Source organism: Salarias fasciatus, chromosome 1 (assembly GCF_902148845.1).
Source record: "Salarias fasciatus chromosome 1, fSalaFa1.1, whole genome shotgun sequence".
Classification (NCBI taxonomy): domain Eukaryota; kingdom Metazoa; phylum Chordata; class Actinopteri; order Blenniiformes; family Blenniidae; genus Salarias; species Salarias fasciatus.
In genome coordinates, this window is record NC_043745.1 from 38719296 (window position 1) to 38731494 (window position 12199).

Sequence of the window (12199 nt, forward strand, 5' to 3'; positions counted from 1 at the left end):
TGAAATCCACTAAAATGTTATTGAATTTTAGAGCTTGTAGAAAGCAGGGGGCACGGAGAACAAAGGAAATGAGAAAAAGAGGGACAGGGAGTCGGCTCCACCTGAAGTTGTCCTTTGACATCCGCGGAGAAATGTCTGTTATCAGCCTGAACAAAGACGGGCTGCCACGGCCGATCCTCGTCTGGCGGGCCGCCGTCACGCTCCCCGCAAACAGAACGTGAACTCCCGGCGACCCCGTCCAGAGGAGGAGCAGGTCCCTGTTCGCCCGCCACACACAGCAGGGACTAATGTCATCCGACAGTCCACGGCCAGCAGGCCGAGCCGGGCGTCCGCTCAGACGTCCAGACGAGGACGACGCCTCAGGAAACCGCCGGGGCCGCCCGCTGACGGGCTGACGGACGGGAACAGACAGGGTGTCAAGGAGTGATCCCTCAGATCCAGGCGCCGCTCACACGACGACGTTTCAGGTAAAAACACGTCACGTTTGACAAAAGTTTCACGTTTAAACTGCTACATTTTCAGAAGGACGGCCGTTTCCACGGAAACGGCAGAGATGCTAAAGAAACATCCGAGGAGGATCTGGACAGGGAGTCACGGCACTCTGTAGGAAAACGCTCTCATCGTCCGTTTGGCCATTTTCAAAAAGTTGCACTTTCAGTGCCGTTGTCATGTAAACAGACTCGAGGCCTCTTTTCAAATTAAGAAAAATGTGAACGTGTGGCCACATTCAATCACGTCGCCTGATAATTTCACCCGTTTCCATGGCAACAGAGCACTTTCAGAAGGTTCCAATTGGGAGTAGTTTTCAAAAAGTTGTTTTCAGCCTCTCTGAGCATCGTTGTCATGGAAACAAACCACGAGACAAAACAAAGGTTTTCCTTTTCCACTGTAAATAAAGACCAAGCACCATCAGTTCTGTCGACAAACCACCGATCGAGTACGGGTTAATTGGAACAATAAAGAAATTTTATTGTAAATCTTATATTTTGAAGTTTCGCTCGTCTGACTGTAAGGAGGGGATCTGCCTCGTCGGCCTCAGATAGCTGTCAGACTCCGAGCTGACATCTCGTATTAAACCCTGACAGACAGAACAGCACGTTGTTGACAGAACCGGGTTTTCACCGCCGTGTTCGCAGGAAACCGCAGGACGTAATTGGACCTGGAGCCAGACGGAGAATAAATGCTGCTATCGCCACTGGCATAACACGCCGTGATTGACACGGAAAAGCAGCGACTGCCGTTTGAATAATCTCACTTTAATAAGAATTCATGAGGGCGCTCTGCCCGATTCTCTTCTCTCATCCCCGGGTGGCCGTCGGTGTGTGTGTGTGTGTGTGTGTGTGTGTGTGTGTGTTGTGATAGAGCAGTGTGTGTGTGCAGGGTGTGATGGAGGAGTGGGCGCAGGACTGAAACAGAAAAACAAAATCCACACCTGAGTTGTCCCAGTCAGACCCGGCGAGTCGATCCCAGGTGAACAGGGACGAGCAGCAGAGGACACTCTGGACAACCGGAGCAGCGGTCAAAATCGTCACAACACAAACCATCATCGGGCTTTTGTTCAGAAACCAAACACCTGAAATGCACTATGAAGAAAATCTCTTCAACAATCAAGAGGCTTTCTCACCATTTCCATTTTCCCACCTCATATCGCGAAGCATTTCTTTACTCAATCGACTAAGTTAATCATACGTTTGCATCATTTTTAGCCGAGCTGCTGGCCCTCGTCTCGCTCCCACCAGGTCCGCTCATGAGAAACTTGTGGACCGTTCACGTGGCGCTCTGCAATCCCTTCAGCTCAGGTTGCTGGAGGCCAGTTTGCAAAGCCGTTAAAGGTCTTCTGTTCCCATGAATCAGCCGCTTCTCGCTCCTGAGGAAGGAACACGGCCTCATTCCAGAGCGAGGCCTTCTCTCACCAAATGGGCAGTTAGCGAACCAAACCAGTCCAAACACCACAAACTCAGGGGGATCACTTGATTTGACACATGAGCACAAACACAAACAGGGCGTGCTCCCACGCACGTGTACGGCTTGCTCACGCAGCGTCAGGACCAGAGCTGATGCGAGCCAGATCGCTGCCGCGGGCCAAGGCCGCGGCTCCGGGGATGAAGAGACGATAATGATAATAATGAGCAGGAGAGATATCGGGTGGTGTCGGGCTGCAAGCCGCTGTCGCCGTTAGCAGTGGCGCCTCGCAGTCGCAGCACTTACACACCTGGCCCGAATGCTCAGACTGTACCTTCCCTTATATACCGCCACCGTACACAGCGAAGCCGAGTGACTGTAACTACAGCAGGAGGTGCTAACCTCCACAAGCATGAGCTAAAAACATCCCGTAGTCTGATGAGCAAGGTATTGATTACAGCTCCGTGATCGTACCACATACTCAATGTCTGACATTCAGGACATTCATTTCAAACATGCAACAACGAGCAAACACCTGTTGTAGTGTTTTCCTGGAACATCAAACTCCCGTGCTGCGATTGAAACGTTAAACCCCCGCGTTGTCGTGGAAACATCAAACTCCCGCGTTGTCCTCGAAACATCAGGCTCTCGCGTTGTCATAGAAACATCAAACTCCCACATTGTCATGGAAAGTTGTAACTCCCGCGTTGTCGTGAAAACATCTAACTCCTGCGTTGTCGTGGAAACATCTAACTCCCACATTGTCAAGGAAACATCTAACTCCCACATTTTCATGGAAACATCTAACTCCCGCGTTGTCGTGAAAACATCTAACTCCCGCGTTGTCGTGAAAACATCTAACTCCCGTGTTGTCAAGGAAACATCTAACTCCCGTGTTGTCATGGAAACATCTAAGTTCCGCGTTGTCGTGGAAACATCTAACTCCCGTGTTGTCAAGGAAACATCTAACTCCCGTGTTGTCAAGGAAACATCTAACTCCCGTGTTGTCAAGGAAACATCTAACTCCCGTGTTGTCATGGAAACATCTAAGTTCCGCGTTGTCGTGGAAACATCTAAGTTCCGCGTTGTTGTGGAAACATCTAACTCCCGCGTTGTCCTGGTTGTCATGAAGCATGTCGTTCTTCAGCTTATGCAAATATGATGCTTACCATTTTTGGTAACCTTAAAACGATGCGATATTTCATGTCGTCATGGAAACATGATACTCCTCATGTCACCTAAGGCTGGACGATTAATTGAATTTTAATCTTGATTTCGATTTTGGTTACTCACGATCATAAAAATGTTATAATCGGAGAAAAACGATTAATTAGCCGCACGGCGCGGCGTGTATGTAATTTCCTACACTGCCAAAGTACCATGAATGTACCTTGTGCACCCAGCGCAGCAAGGGCTGTATCAGCAACACGTGAAGGAAGCGGTTTACAAACATGGCAGAAAAGGAGCCTTTAGTTGACAAGAAAGGTCGGACTACTTCAGTCATCTGGAAGCATTTTGGCTTCAACTCGTCGGACATCCAGCATCCTGCCACAAGTGCTGCATCAGAGCGGGTTTTCAGCGCAGGTGGAAATGTTGTCACCTGCCTTCGTTAGTCGCTGAAGCCAGACCAAGTGAACAGACTCGTCTTCCTCGCCAAAAACCTGTAGGAAGTTAACTACAGGGAGTTTTTAACTATGCAGCCAACCCCTCTTTTGTGATTTAAAATAGTTTTTGAGAGAGTTCAAAGAATATTTTCAGGTTGTGTTTTTGACTGAGTTATTAGTGTATTTTGCATATTGCTATTTTTGCAAGTTTTATAGAAATGCATGCAGATTGGGTATTTATTTTTATTTGTTTTATTGATATTATTTAAGATATTAATTTTTTATAAGTTTATTTTTGATTGTTCTTTCAAGTTGTAGTTTAATAAATACTCAAGTTTTGGAATTATGAATAATCGTGGTTATTAATCGTGATTTCAATATCTATCAACATAATCGTGATTATTATTTTTGCCATAATCATCCAGCCCTAATGTCACCGTAGAAACGCCATGATTGTCATGTCAGTCTTGGTAGTCACGGAAAGATGATGCGCCTCCCGTCCATCAGTCATGGAAACCTGAAGATCCTCATGTCGTCATGGAAACAGACACTCCAGCAGTTGGTGTGACCTTTGAACCTGAGCTTAAAAAGCAGTTTTGAAAGCAAAACAAATAATATACTTTACTTGTAGGTGAGTTTTGTCCAGACTAACAGGAGTGGAACCACTGCCAGTTTTCACTCCACTTTACTGACTGTGCATCGCATCGACCAGCATCTTTTCCGAACAGAATATTGCATCTGTGTCAGCATTAGTGAAGTGAAGTGTCCAGGAAGCCCCTCAGGCCCGCCTCGGCCCATGAGCCTGGCGTTTCACACACTCCCCGCTGAGGAAAACAACAAAAGCAGCAAAAAGCAGAAAAAACTGGATGTGGAGAGAAAAGCAGGTGTGAAACAACAGCAGGCCGTCATTACTCTGGGCGATGGCTGAAGCACCGTGCGGTTGTGGCGAGCGCGCACGGGCATCCGTCCAGCCCAGTGGAAACCAGGATGTGAAATACAAATGTGCTGAGCCAAACCCAGACGTTCCGCAAAACGCGAGGAGCGGTTCCACGTCCACGCCGTGGAAAGCAAAATCTGAAGACTGAGGCCGACGAGCGCAGGCAGGAGTTCTTCCTCTTTTCTGACCTCATAAACAAAGCGTGAACACGTGGCCGTCAAAGCTTCAGTCTGCTGGCTCGTCTGCTGTGAGTTTCTCACAGTTTTGATCGTTTCTGGTGAGCGCGAGTCAAAAAACACTTCGATATGATGTTGATCGGTCAAACATGATGACTCATCGTCCCGAGCGTCCAGGACCAAACCCTTAAACCACTGAACAGAGGCAGAGAGAGTGAGAGAGAAAAGCCAGCAGAGTGATGCTGTGACTCCAAATTAAAACCTCCTGACTAGGGATGGGTACCTTCCACATCTGAATCGATACGATACCGATACTCGGTACCTGCGAATCGATACCGGTATTTTTAGGTACCTGTTTTCGATACTTTTTTTTTGGGGGGGGGGGGAGATTATGCATTTGGTAATTAAAGTTATTTTGTATATTTAAAAAAATAGTCAGAACTTCGGAATTTTCAACATTTATGCTTCAATAACATCAACTGAAATAACTCCAACATAGAACTTGAGAAAAATGTGTGTGGGGATAAAGTAAAAAAATTAAATAAATAACAATAATAAATAACATAATAAAAATAGACTCAAAATAAATAGCTGTATGAAATGTTTCACATTTGCACCTCCTGCCTGTACAGTAACAAACAACTTTCAGAATAAATAACTGTATAAAATGTTTCACATTAGCAGCACCAGGCACCTCTACAGTAAACAAACACTCAAAGGTATACTGGAGGATCAGAATTGTAAGGTTCCAACTCGTAATTGGGCAGTCATAATGCCAATCAAAAGCCACGTGGGACCGCTTTTGCGTGATGACATATCATGTCGAGTCGCCGCCTCGATGCGCGCTCTTGTTTCGAGCCGCGCATGTGCAGAGCATTGTTTAGGAAGTGACATGCAGCGGGAGCGACCATCGCAGAAGCAGCAGCCGCAGAAGCGGCTTGTTCCTCCCGCGAACAACTCCGAACAGGGGCGGGGTGCCCATATGTCTATGGGGTGGCCATCGGGAGGTTTCCCGAACGGCCGGTATTTGATCCCGGTCTGCGAGTCAAAATACTCCGAAGATTTTGGACCCACGTAACCGCGTCACCGTGTCCTCCGCTCTTGCCAATGCATAATGTCAAGGTGCGTTCAGGGTCAAAAAAAAAAAAAAAGTGCGTTCAGGTACCGAAATGTGGTACCGACGGATTTCCCGTGAATCGATACTCGGTACTTCAGCGGGAATTCGGTCGGTACCCAAAAATTACCGAAATTCGGTACCCATCCCTACTCCTGACGCTCGGTTACTCTCACGTCGCCGGTGAGAAGCTCTCGTTGGTAAATCTCCATTCTGGCACCTGCCATTAAAGGAGCCCCAGCCTCAGGTCTGGAGAAAGGTTCAGAAGCCCCCACCCCCCCAACAGCGCATCATAAATCCTCAAGGCCAAACTCTATAAACTCCTCTGGGTTTGAATATTTATGGAGGGCTGCAGTTCCCCGGAGCGCCGTTTCCTGTCTGGGCCTCGACACGCCGCAGAAAGTGCCTCCGAGCCGCCGCAGTTCGGCGGAAAAGAGCCTGAACGGTGAAACTTCAGGCCGTAAACACCGCAGACACCCCCCCCCCCATCAACTCATCGATTCAACTGATGAAAATCCATTACTGAGACAATTCTCAAGTCAGTCTGGGTCTGGTTTTGTTTAAGAGAGCTCTTTGAGATCAGACCAACTCCTGTACAACGCCATGCAGTTTCAACAGCTGCTCATTTGGGGGCGCTGTCGCTCCAAACCAACACTGACCAGAGAGGCAGTGAAGCCTGAAGAAGAAAAACAAGAAACGCTGCTCACTGATTGGTCCGGACGAGACCGGAAGTCTCGCTCAAGTAGCTAGCTACAAACAACCATGATATCTAACCTTCTGACCATCTATCAATGACCTCCGGCTCTTCCTCACCACTTCACATCTGACCTCTGACCTCCAGACATTTCAGCTCTTTCCTTGTACGTCTATTTCTTCTGACTCACACCATTGGCTGTGTTTGTTTACGACCCAAAATGCACTGTGCTCCATGCCACGTCTTGTCGCTGCAGCTGCCTGAGCGTCTGCCTGCCAGAGATCCGAGCCTCGCAGCTTCAGGACGACCGGAGTTTGCCTTTAAGATCTGGACCAGAGTTCAGGGGAGGTTTTCACACATGAGTACGGCGTGTGGTACCGGGCCCGATACTGGTTCCAGGTCTTTCTGAGTCCTTGGGTTTCATTCTCAAAGCAGGAAGCAGAAACTTGAATCCAGACTGAGGTTTTCCTGTCTGCTCGTGTGTTGGTGGAGGTGGAGGTGTTACCAGGGCGGAGCACAATACGCTTCATTTTACAAGTCTCCCAGCGACATTTCACAGCAGCACTTTAACATTTTATAATAACTCTCACTCTCCCTAATAACATTAACTTGCCCAGTTTTATTCGTCTGATTCCCGAGTATTTCCCCTTCAAGGAGAAACACGTTTCGTGGAGGTCTGCCAACGCTCGGCTGAGGAGAAAAAGAGCCTTGCTGGTAATTTCCCCCTGGAGTTGGTGGAAGTGTGAAGTCAATCTGACTGCCCTGAAAATTAGTGTTTGTTAGAGATTGAGAGGCGTGTGGAGGAGGTGGGTGGAGGATGCAGGTGGAGGGGTGCTAATGTGCCGACATGATTACAGTAACACTCAACCAGATGCTGACAATGCCAAGGCCACGATTACACAATGGTTCAAGTTAAAACATATCAGAAAACATACAGCTAACAGCCAGCAGAGCTAATATACAGCCAACACACAGTTAACAGCTAGCAGAGCTAACACACAGCTAACAGCAAGCAGAGCTAATATACAGCTAACACACAGCTAACAGCTAGCAGAGTTAACACACAGCTAACAGCAAGCAGAGCTAATATACCGCTAACAGCCAGCAGAGCTAATATACAGCTAACACACAGCTAACAGCTAGCAGAGCTAATATACAGCTAACAGCCAGCAGAGCTAATATACACCCAACACACAGCTAACAGCTAGCAGAGCTAAAACACAGCTAACAGCCAGCAAATCTAATATACAGCGAACACACAGCTAGCACACAGCTAACAGAGCTAATATACAGCTAGCACACAGCTAACAGCGAATACACAGCTAATACTCAAAAACAAATGGCTAATACATCTGATAACTAGCAACCATTAGGCTAATTTACAGTTAACGGTTAGCACTGAGCTAAAATAAGGCTGACACATGGCTAACCCACCTAACCCACAGCTAACCCACAGCTACCACATGGCTGGCACACGGCTAACACATGGCTAGCACAAGGCTAACATACAGCTAGCACATGGCTAACATACACAAGCACAAGCCTGTAGACAGGCAGTATTTACAACAGCCGCTGTGCTCATGAGCAGCAGCAGCGCTGCCTCATCTGCTCCGGACGGAGCCTGAACGCTTTCAGAAAGTGTCGTTTGAGAGTTTATATGGCGACAGACTCCAAGTTCCACCTTGGGACCCATTAAGGAGCCCATTCCAGGGGCTCCGAGCAGCGCTGCCATGTCAGCCGGGCCTCAGCATTCGGTTTTTCTGGCCCCTCCGCCGGGTGCTGAGTGACTGCGCTAACCGCTGGTCCCGGACTGTCTTCCCAGCCACCGTCCTGCCGTGAGCGGCCCAGAGTTCACCGTCGGGCCGTGTGTGGTGGACGATTATGAAGCTCCGCTTCACCGAGCGCTCGGTTTCCACTGATGAGCCCGTCCACGGCCCGCAGCCGGCTGCTATTCCTGAGCGCCGGCCCGCTGTGACATTAGCCTCGCTGCACCGACTTCAAAGTTCACCCAATGTGAAAGGTTTGATTGTCCATTACGAGCTCCTGTAGCGGCGCCACCGCCTCCGGGGTGACGGCGCACGAGGAAACCATTTGGGGGGTCGAGGGGGCGATGTTATCACAGAGTTGGAACAACACTGCGGTGAAATGCACACTGTACGTCCGACCGCAGCGCAGGTGGAACACATTATTACATGAATGCAGAAGGATCGGGGTCGGTGCTGGACGTCCAGACTCAAGCAGTTTCCCACCAAACGAAGTGAATCAGGGCTCAGTGTCAGCTGGTCCGGAGGGAGGCTCCCTTTGCACTGCTCTTCCAGAGGAAATTTTGTCTTTTTTTTTTTTCCTTTTTGCGTCACAAAAGTTTCACGTTTACACGTTCTGAATGACAAAAACACTGAAAACGATGTAGTTAGCATGCTGGGCCACTAGGTGGTACTGTTTGTTTTAGTAATGAAAGCACACACACATGCTGCAGAGAACAACACTCTAAACACAAACAATGGGAGAAGATGGACATTTGAAAAGGACAGATGGTGAACTGGACGATACTCCAGTGACTCAACTCTAAAAGTCGAATACAGTCTGCAGGCCGCCATGTTTGCTACTGTGCATCTACTGAGCATGTGCAGAAGAACCGTTTACTGCAGCCGTGATGCGCAGGACCAGTAGCTTCATGGAGACCGAGTGTTCAGTCATTGAATCCCGTTAGCGTTAGTCTCCATCGGAGAAAGAAAACACCACAGTTCCAAAAGGAAATTCAGTTTTTCTGTTCATTTCTTATCAGAGTGTCTGAACTGGGATCCAACCAAATGCTACACAACAGAATTTTAAACATGCTATTTTAAATGTAACTAATCGTGACAAATCAGGGAAATGCTGTAATTAATCGTCATTACATAAATTAATTTTTGCAGCCCCAGTTTTCAGTGGTATGGAGAATTGCTTTCGTGTAAATAAACAAAGAGCAGTGAAATGTTGTGATTTAACTTGTTTCTTGTTGCTGTGTGAACAGGCCTGATCAATATCTGAGCATTTGATGTTTCTTATTGAAATCAAGTCACCATTGGCCTCCTAATACCTGGGAAAGACACAATCCATCGATTTCTCGGTTATTATTGTCTCATTTCACTGCTGCGATCATAAAGATGAGGTTTAACAAACACCGTCTTCTGCTTTTCTTTACATAATTAGTTTAATGACGACTCTGACTGAGGATCTAATAACCACTAAAAGTATTCGCATGTCGTCAGAGCCAAATATAAAATCGCAAAGCTTAACTGCTTTAATCTGCGGGTTTTATTAAGTTTATACACACACACACACACACACACACACACACACACACACAGTTCCCATTACATCAGTAAACAGACAGCGAATGAAGGAGCTCATTTGGAATACAGCTCAGTCACAATCAGCTATTTTCGGAACAAAGTACGGCGGAGATCAAACATCGCCGGAGTTTATTAGCATCCGCAGCATCTCTGCTAACAAGCGGCGGATACATTATTTATGGCGTCTTCCCGCCAGCAAACGGCAGAGCGAGAACAAGGAGGCAGAAAACACACGGCAGTCCAGATTCTAGTCTGAGACGTGCAGCAGCGTTTGGCTCCAGATCAAGGGGGAAAAAAGATTATTATGCAGTATTCACGTTCCGGGACTTCAGCCAATCACATGCAGCCATACTGCCATGAGGCCACACCTCCATCTCAGAGCAAATCAATAAAATGTCCCAGCATGCCCTCAGTTTGGAATTCTGTCAATATCACACAAAATCTGCAGCTGGACGTGAATCAGAGTAATCTGAGTCACGACCAGCGCATCTTTTTCAAAATGGCTTCCAAAATGGAACTTTTTGAAAACACTCCATCGTCATGGAAACGAGCGAAAACAACTTTTCGAAAATGCTTCGACATCATCACTCGCCTGCTGGTCGATTCACACATTCACCTGTCATTCCAGCAATAGTCGTAGAATTGGTGAGAATTTTAAACGTAAATGCCACTGTGATTGACCTTTGACCTCAGAACTCATAACATCTTCTGTTCACATGAACTAATGCAGATAAGTATTCAATGGCATGATGTTTTACAGCTCTTAATACTTTATTTCAATTCAAAGACTTTTTCAATCTCGACCCATAAAGTGTGATTTCAGCCTTTTGTCAGTTTCTTCCTCAGACTTACGTGTCGTTTGTTTTCCTGAATGTTCAAAAGCGAATAAAGCAAAACTCTTTAAATATTTTGTTATAATGACGCTGCATTTCAATGCTGTTCACGATTAACTCAAATTTAAAGATTCAAAGTGAAAAAGTCATGTTCAGTGAGAGTTGACTCAGAAATGTATACTTTCTCACCTTAAAATCACTGGAAACTTGTTAAACGTGGTATAAAATCTCCACAGGTTCTTTTTTTTTTTTTTTCTTAAAGATCCTCAAAGCCCAGAGTTCCCAACGACTCCTGCAGAAATACAGTCACATTTCACATCAGAACAGCCAGGAAGAGGCCTGCTGCAAACACAGGTTTACACACCGAGCAGCTGAAACTCCAGGAAACTTTGATAAAAGGCCAAATTCTGACAAACACTGCCTGATAAGCCTGACCGGGAAACCAAATGACAGCTGATTCCAGCAAAACCAGAACCAAACAGAACCAGAACCAAACAGAACCAGAACCAGAACCAAATCAGAACCGAAACAAAAAACAGAACCAGAAGAAGAAACAGAACCAGGATCAAAATTAAAACCAATACCAGAACCAGAACTCTGCAAACCACCCAAAGAAGACTGAAGTGAAAAATCGCTTTTTTCACAGCAGGAAACCAAAATGCAGTCTTACCTCTGTTGTTTTGTGAAGAAACTTCATGTTTGAAAACAATGAACGAAAGTTTTTTTTTGTTTTGTTCTGTTTTAGGCCAATTGTCTGTTTTTATTCCAAAACTTGGGAGGGAAAAAAAAACTTAAATTGTCCGCTTCAATCGTCTTCCGTGTTTCTTTTTCACTGTCAGCCAATCAACGAGCTCACAGCGCATCCACTTCCTGGTTATAAGCCAATAGTGTTAGAAGGCGGGATCCCAGTATCGCCGCTCAATCCAATTGGCTGTGGCGGATTGACTGAACTGTCAATCAGTGAAATGGACCAATCCCGTGCCGAGGCGTGGCTCCGAGGACAAGATTTCTTTACTGTAATTTGTAATAAAGAAATGGATTTTCTGGTTAATAATTTATTTCAAAAATTATATATCATAAAATATCTTTTTTAAATGTACAGATGTAGACTTTTTTAACTAAACTGAAAATAATGCTGTTGTCTTATTTTCTAAACGTTTCAAATCATAATAAGTCAGCCTGTAAACTGTTCTCACTGATGGAGAATGTAGTTTAATCTGAATATTTTATATTCTCATGTATGGCGACATGTCGGAGGGTTTCTGGCTGCAGCATGTCAGAGTGAAGGAAAAAGGCTCTGTTGAGATTGTAAATATGATTATTTAAGCTACGAGGAAAAGAAATTCAGCTGGGTTTAAAAAAAAAAAAACAAAGCCACAAGCTGTTGTTTTTCAATCTGTAAAAAATGAGAACTTTCTACTCATTCTTTCAGTGATTTAAAGCTGCAACTATCATTCCAGAGAGGCATTCATTCCAAAAGTGTTTTATTTTTTAATATAAAACCTTTCATTCCTGCCGTGAGCCACGAGCCTCACAGAGAGCAGAGGCCGAACAGCGTGAAGCGTCCGCTGCTCTGGTCTGAGTTCGCTCGGTCCTCCTGATTC